This window comes from Microtus ochrogaster, linkage group LG2 (assembly GCF_000317375.1).
Source record: "Microtus ochrogaster isolate Prairie Vole_2 linkage group LG2, MicOch1.0, whole genome shotgun sequence".
Classification (NCBI taxonomy): Eukaryota; Metazoa; Chordata; class Mammalia; order Rodentia; family Cricetidae; genus Microtus; species Microtus ochrogaster.
The window spans coordinates 51572842-51579721 of NC_022028.1; positions in this window are offsets into that span (position 1 = coordinate 51572842).

Genomic DNA, 6880 nt, shown 5'->3' on the forward strand with positions numbered 1-6880 from the left:
GCGCAAGTGGCCAGAGATGATTGGACTTTTGGGGTTCAAGTGGAAAGGAGGTGGGCGCCATTTGAAGACCCAGAAGATTGGATTGGAGGCAGTAGTGTGTGCTTGGAATGGGGTCCACTGCGGAGCATCTAGGGGTGGAATTGCTGTTCAGTGGCCTTGATCTGTCCTGGGCTTTGTCTGTTTATTGACAGAATCTCCTGCAGCTCTGGTTGGTTTCTTTCTTTTTTTTTTTTTAAGACTTATTTATTTATTGTGTATACATTCTGCTTCCATGTGTGTCCACGTGCTAGAAGAGGGCACCAGATCTCATTACAGATGGTTGTGAGCCACCATGTGGTTGCTGGGAATTGAACTCATGACCTCTGGAAGAGCAGCCAGTGCTCTTAACCACTGAGCCATCTCTCCAGCCCCCTGGTTGGTTTCAAACTCGTTGTATAACCAAGGGTGTCCTTGAACTTCTGATCTTCCTGCTTCCACTTCCCTGGTGCTGAGATTCCAAGTGTGGGGGTCCCTAAACCCAATTCTACCTTGCTGGGGATGGAATGCCAGGGCTTTGTCAACTGAGCCACATCCCCAGCCCTCTGTCCCTTTTCCTGATGCCGGAAGTGAAGTGGTGTTCACAAAGTTCAGCCCAGGGTGGTAGAAGGCCTGGCTGGAATCTGGGTCCTCTCTTTTCTCTGGGCAGCCACACCAAGCTTCTATTCTGGTGGTGACTGTTTCCTCCAGGCAAACACCCATGGTGGCCTTCAGAATCCCTGGGCCCCAAATCAGGACAAGGAAATAAATAAAAGCGTGGCTTGGTGATCATGGTTGAGGGGGATGTTAGCCTTCTCACACGGCTTCATCTATCCCTGCTGCCCCAGCCAGGTCTATGGCCAGTGAAGCTGTAAGATTTAAGAGGGGGCTGGGCGGTGGTGGCGCACGCCTTTAATCCCAGCACTCGGGAGGCAGAGACAGGTGGATCTCTGTAAGTCTGAGGCCAGCCTGGTCTACAAGAGCGAGTTCCAGGACAGCCAGGGCTGTTACACAGAGAAACCCTGTCTTGAAAATCAAAACAAAAAAAAAAATTTAAGATATAAGATTTAAGATAGTCTTCATGAGTCATCACCTGTGCTGGGACATGACCTGATGGTGACTCAGCTGTTCATGTCTCCCACACTCCTGCAAGTAACCCCAATAAACTCATTGCTCTGCCAAGCTGGATGTGGTCTGAATCCCTATCTTTGTTGGTCTGTGGCCTGCCCCAGGGGGCAGACCTCTCTCTGTATTTCCCCAAGAAAAATTATGAACCCCATTGGAAAGCAGGGTATGTGCCAGCAAGAGGGCTCAGGAGGTAAAGGTGCCTGCTGCCAAGCCTGCCGATCTGAGTTTGAATCCCCTGGGACCCATGCAGTGAAAGGAGATAATCAACTCCCACCATCTATCGTCTGACCCATACACGACGGTATGCACACACTTGTGCACACAAGATGAATAAATACAATGTAAAAAAAAAACATAAGGGGCTAGAGAGATGTCTGAGCCATTAAGGGTGTGAACTCGTCTTCCAGAGGTCCCAAGTTTGGTTCCCAGCACCCATGTCCAGGGACTCACTAGTGCCTGCAGCTCAGGAGGTCATACTCCTCCTCTGGCCTCCTCGGGCACCTGAATTCCACATACACACACACACACACGTGCACACATCATACAGACACGCACACGTGTGCACAAGCACACACGCTCACACAAGCACACACACACTCACACACACGCACTCACACACACATCACACACGTGCACACATCACACAGACACACAAGCACACACACACATGTCATTTTAAAAGTCATTAAAAAGTCCCTTTAAAGCAGGATCCTCCCTGCCTCCTCTAGACCCCATGACCCCATGGAGCCCTCCTAGGTCTCAGGGCACCCACACTTTCTGGGTGTGCTCCTGTAGGTCAGTGTCAACGACTAGGTCACCTTTACAGCTGTGTGACATTGAACAGGTGAGCGCAGCCTCTGGGCTCTGTCACGTGTTAGTCTGGAAGCACCATCCACCTGGTCAGGGACAGAGGAGGTCGTGATGTGGCCCTCGGAGTTCCGGGCCTTGCTTGAAGCTGTCCTTCCCTGCCTGCAGAACTGGACACAGCCACAATCCATCACGGCGCCTGGCTTCACTGTCCCCAAGCCCTTCTGTGACACTCTTTAACATGCTGACTGTTCCCCCAGACGAGAACGTTGAGTTCAGGAGGGTCAGGTCTTTGCCTGTTCCCAGAGCCCTTGTAGCACCCGTTGGAGGTGACAGAGGAGGGAATGTCAGGAGTGGGTGGGGCTTCATCACAGGCACTCTTGGTACCACTGTGTAGCTGTCATTTTGCACCTGATGTGTAAGCCAGCTTACCTTCCTGCTTGGGGCTGTGCCAGCTCACATGTCCTGCCAGCTGTGGCGATTGGGTCATGACCCTGCACAGACTCCCGTGCGTCCTGCCTGTCACCTCAGGGCCAAGATGCTTCTCCAGGACAGAGGTCACTGGGTCTGACTGTTCCACTCCTTCTAGGTAACTATCTGTGTCTCCGATCAGGGTCAAAGAGACCAAGCAGGCCTGGGCTGGCAGCTGTGACCCTGACTGCAGCTCTGAATTCACGTCCTTGGCTGTGTGGCCTTAGATAAGTCAGGCAGTCTCTCTGGCTGCATCAACTTTTGAATATATATGTGTACCAGCCTGGTCTATAGAACGAGTTCCAGGACAGTCAGGGCTACCCAGAGGAACCCTGTCTGGAAAAAAACAAAACAACCAAAAACCAAAAAGAATTGAACTCAAGTCCTCCAGAAGAGCCAGTAACCCCAGAGTGGCCAGTGTTCAGATGGGGTCCAGCCCAGTTGTTCTTGCCAGAGTTCCTCCAGGAACCCTCCTCAGCCCCCCTGCTCCCCTTTGGGGATCCAATAGGAGCTCTCTTGACTTCATCCAGTTCTGCACTCACTTTCCAGAAAGTTCCATCTGGCTTTATAATCGTGGCTCCCCTTTTCATCACTATGCAAATCTCATGACCGGACCCCCTTTCTCCTGGGGAGACATGGCCAGTGCTGGGTGGGGAGACAGCTCTAGGTTAGAGGCGCACGGAGGCAGAGTGTGTATCAGTGGCCATGGTGAAAACACCTTACCTCACCAGCTCACCCAGACCAAACCACAGTCCTGGACATGAGAAAGCACCGGCACCGAGTACTGACAAGAAGGCTCCACAGATAAAAGCACTGGGCACCAAGCCCAATGTTTTTTTGAGACAGGGTTTAATATATATATGAATATATGTATGTGTGTATGTATAATATATATGTATATATATATATATATATATATATATATATATATATAAAATTGTCATTATTATTTAAGAGGCACTTTAGAAGAGATAGAAAAGAACATCTCAGAGCCAGGCACACGGTGCCATGATACAATCAACACATACACCGAGAAAACGAGAAAGGAAACTGAATAGCATCTTGATTGACAGGGACGAACTCCTCCCTCATAGCGTCTTCTGCCACTCCCTCTCACAACCAGAGGCCGCCCCACCTACCTCTGGGCCCCCGGGAAGGAGGCTCCGGAACAGCCTGGCTCAGGGTGAGCCTGGCCTGATTGATGGCCTGCCTGTGATACCCAGCCTGCATCTCCCAGGCACCTCAGGGCAAATCCCCACCGTCATTCGCCCTCCTTGAGGAGTCTGTGCCTTCCCGGATGTCTTCCTTGTCTTGTAGCACCCACGCCCTCCATTCCCGCATCCTCCTTACTCATGGAGCCGCTCCTTGGACTGTCACCACTCCTGGGTGTTTGGTCCTGTCTGGAAAGTCCTTCCTTTGATTTGCTGAGGTCACGCCCCCCCCTGACTCCCCCAGTCTGGCTCAACAGCGACTTGGGCTGGTCCCTAGAGCCTGGGCATACAGGTTTCCCCTCCTCTGGCTCCTGGAGTGTTTGGGGTACAGCAGGACCAAATTTAAGAATGAATCTGTAAAAAAAAAAAAAATTAAAAGCGAAAACGGTCTAGAAGTTTTTAAATGAGTCCACAGTGCAAGTTTTGGGAGGGCAGAAGCGGCTCCTTTGTCCCTGAGGTCCCTGACTACTTAGCAGTGTGCAAGGAAGCTTTGCATTGTTTATTCCGAGGTGACTGGGCACCTACCAAGACCCTGAGGGCGCCACTGAGTGGTGGTGCACACCTTTAATCCCAGCACTCAGGAGGCAGAGGCAGGCAGATCTCTGTGAGTTTGAAGCCAGCCTAGTCTACAGAGAACAAGTTCCAGAACAGGCTCCAAAGCTAAAGAGAAACCCTGTCTCGAAACAAGCAAACAAGACCCTGAGGGTCTGGGGACAGTGCCACATGCTTGTTTTCAAGCCATGTCTGTCCTACAGGGAAAGAAACTGCATAGCGGACCTGCTGCAGTAAGGGGGCTTTGAAGACAGCCAGCCGAGAGGAAGTTCGTTCCTTCCTTCCACCCTGTGGGCCCCAGGGATCGAACTCAGGACCTCAGGCTTAGCAGCAAGCACCTTTACTTGTGGAACCATCTTGCTGCCCCCCACCCCCATCCATGTCTAGTTATTGGCTTCTCAGCCCTGACCCCACTGTATATTCGCTCGGATGAGCCCTCCACGGGAAGGACTGACCTCACACTGCAGAATGTTTACCTTATTCCTGATCTCCCCCACCCCACATGCTAGGATCACGTCAAGGGTGAGAGCCCAAAGTGTATTCTGACCCTGCCAATAGCCCTTGGCGCGCAGATAAAACAGGGCAAAGAAGGCAAAATCATTTGAGTTTCTATGATTTAGACTTTTTTACATTTAAATTATTTAATTAATTAATTTGTGTGTGTAGGGTGTGCACATGCCACAGTGTGGGAGTAGGATCAGAGGACGCACTTTTGGGAGTCCGTTCTCTCCTTCCACTGTGTGGGTTCTTCTGGGGATTCAACTCAGGTTGTCAGTCTTGGGAGCAAGCCCCCTTACCCACTGAGCCATTTCTCCAGCCCTGATACAATTCTCTGTGTGTGTTTCAGATCATGGCTATGTTGCCAGGCTGGCCTTGAACACTGGATGCTCCTACCTTAGCCTCCCAAATGTTCCGGCAGAGGATTGTGATCTGTGAGTCTACCCCTAAATAAATAACCTTTTATTGTACTCAATTCTGAGCGAGTGTGGGATTTCTTTTTAGCATCCTTCTTCAGCCCTCTGCATCAGCAATCTCCAACAAGCTACGGAAACCCAGGGACTGAGCACGTATGGCGGGAGCCTGGAAAACAGTGGTCTCTGAGAGCATCGTGGGTTTACGAGCAGAGCAGCCACCCTGCCCTGTGCCTGTAGCTGGGACACTCTCCATCCATTGCTGACACAGTCCTATCATAGTCATCGGATGACAAGCCTTCCACGGGGGTTTCATTGCGTCTGCGCAACAGCCCAGAGGAAACAGGTCTTAGTTTCACAGTAGATGATTGCCGTCACCGCAGCGGGCATGGTAGAGCCCGCTCATCAGGTCCAGGAACACCCCGGACAGGACACACAGGCCTTGGACTCTCAGCAGTGAGTCAGGGAGATGTTCAAAGGTGCATTTAGCCTGGAAACGGCCTCCAGCGATGGGCACTGGGAGGCTCTGCTCTAGGGGCATGAGGAGGGTGACAGCCATTGCGCACAATTGTCTTCTCCCATCACAAAGTGGGCATCACAGTGGGGGAGAGATTTGAACTAAAAATTGGACGTTTTAAAAATATTTATTTTATAAGTATGTGCACATCTGTGACTTTGTGTGGGGGTTTGTGCACAGGAGTACAGGTGCCTTTGGATACCAGAGACCAGAAGCATGGGATCGCCTGGAGCTGGTGTTACAGCAATTGTGAGCCACCTGCCTGGAGGGTTGGGAATCAAACTGGTGTCCTCTGTCTCCCCAGTGCTGGGATTAAAGGCCTGTGCTGTCGCTGCCCCCTCCCCCCAGTCTTTAATCCACTTTTATATTTTATTTAAAATGGAAGCCAAGTATGGTCGCTCAAGCTTTTAGTCAAAATATTTGGGAGGTAGAGGCGGGAGGATCTCTGTGAGTCTAAGGTCAGCCTGATCTATAGACTGAGTTCCAGAATAGCCAGAATCCCTTGGGTCTCAAGGCCTCTTCATACGTAGTTCTCACAACTCACAGTGGTTACACTGTGATCAATGGATCTGGAGTCAGGACTCCGCTGATACGACCCTAGGTGTTTACCACACACCTGAACGTTAGGAACGGCTCTGTCCCGGTCACACACCTGACCCGAGGCTCAGAGAACTTTAAACCCAGGTTCTTCATTTTGAAACCAATTCTCCCCTGTGCTCCACTGATGACCCAGCTAAGAAACCCAGCTAAGAAGCAAATTCATTTAATGACGACATTTCCTGTCTGTGGATAATGGCGGTTGCTTCTGAACAAAGTAACTCAGTCCCTCCATCCCCCGCCCCCCCCACCCCCGCCAAGGTTTACTTTTGAGAAATGGCCTTCATCTGCGTGCACTAGGGTGATCCAGGAAGAGAGAGCCCCAACGGAGGAGTTGCTTCCATGAAACTGGCCGATGGTCACATCTGGGGGGCATTTTATTGATTGATGATTGGTGCGGGAAGGCCCAGCCCCCTGTGGGCGGGGCCACCCTGGGTGGGTGGTGCTTGTACTTGAAAGCAGGCGGAGAGCCAAGGGAAGCAAGTCAAGAAGCAACATTTCTGCAAGGCCTCCGCTTGAGTTTCTGCCTCCAGGTTCCTGCCTTGACCTCCTTCAGTGGTGGGCTGTATCCTGTAAGCCAAACAAACCCTTTCCTCCCCCAAGTTACTTTTATCACGGCAATATAAAAACTAATACAGTTTGGTACCAAACATACTTTATTCTTTTATTGG